This window comes from Atta colombica, unplaced genomic scaffold, assembly GCF_001594045.1.
Source record: "Atta colombica isolate Treedump-2 unplaced genomic scaffold, Acol1.0 scaffold41, whole genome shotgun sequence".
Taxonomy (NCBI): domain Eukaryota; kingdom Metazoa; phylum Arthropoda; class Insecta; order Hymenoptera; family Formicidae; genus Atta; species Atta colombica.
Genome location: NW_017259520.1, coordinates 1,920,276 through 1,921,277, shown reverse-complemented (window position 1 = coordinate 1,921,277; position 1,002 = coordinate 1,920,276). Strand labels below are relative to the sequence as shown.

Here is a 1,002-nt window from a genome sequence, read left to right as displayed (position 1 = left end):
ATATATATATATATTAATCGTATAAAATTCACACCGGAGTATTTAAGCACTTAAAATACGACTTATACCATGTACGCGATTGTTACTTATGTTAATCATGTATTCATGCAGCATGGACACTTTGTTAAATTATTTAATTATGATATGTTTATTATGTTACCTAGCAATTTTGAATCTTCCGCAGGCAATTGAAGATATGCAAGGAGCAATGATTCTGTCGCCACTCTCTGCTGCACTTTCTATAGTAAAACTTGCACTTACATGAAAAAATAATAAACAGAAATATCTTTCATCGATAAAATACTCGGTGCAGATCTGCAAGTGATATGATCGAGATATATTTGTAGTACAATATAAATAAACTTCAATAGAGAGGTGCCCATACATACAGTTATGCTACAAATAAAAATCACTACTCACTATTGTGAAGAGTTAAATATAAAATATATTTTTTAATACTCTTTAAAATTTTTTGTGACTATATTTATTTTAAAATATTTTATATGTGAATTTTTTTCATGTTAAATCTATGATTTATTAAAACTATTTTTATTTAAAACATTTTTATTTAAAACATTTTTTCAAATCAAAATAAAGTTTTTTATGTGGTGAATTAAAATGGGACATTCTATATTTATTATATTTCTTTTAAATATAGAAAATTTTAAAGTATATTTGATACTATCATTTCATATTTCAAAGCAATACTTGTTTCATTGCAATCTTATTTCTTAAAATTAAATTATTATACTTAGGATTATGTACAATTAAAATATTTTAATTACGCAACATTTTGATGCTCATTTTTATGCTTTGGTACAGTTACATTAAAATGCTTGACTCATTATTCATAAAAATTAAAAAAGATTTTTCTTAATTGTAAAAATTTTAATAAAAATTTCATTAAATAATTTCCAACAATAAAAAATGTCTTATGTCTTTATTTATAAGCAAAATCGTATTGTTTTGCGTTATTTCCATATTTATCTATAATAGCAATTT

The 1,002-nt window shown here is 22.7% G+C and overlaps 1 pseudogene; it reads right to left on the bottom strand.

The window, feature by feature from the left end:
* LOC108691151 overlaps nt 1-387 on the bottom strand; it is a 1,579-nt pseudogene extending 1,192 nt beyond the window's left edge.
* Nucleotides 388-1,002: the final 615 nt, after the last annotated feature.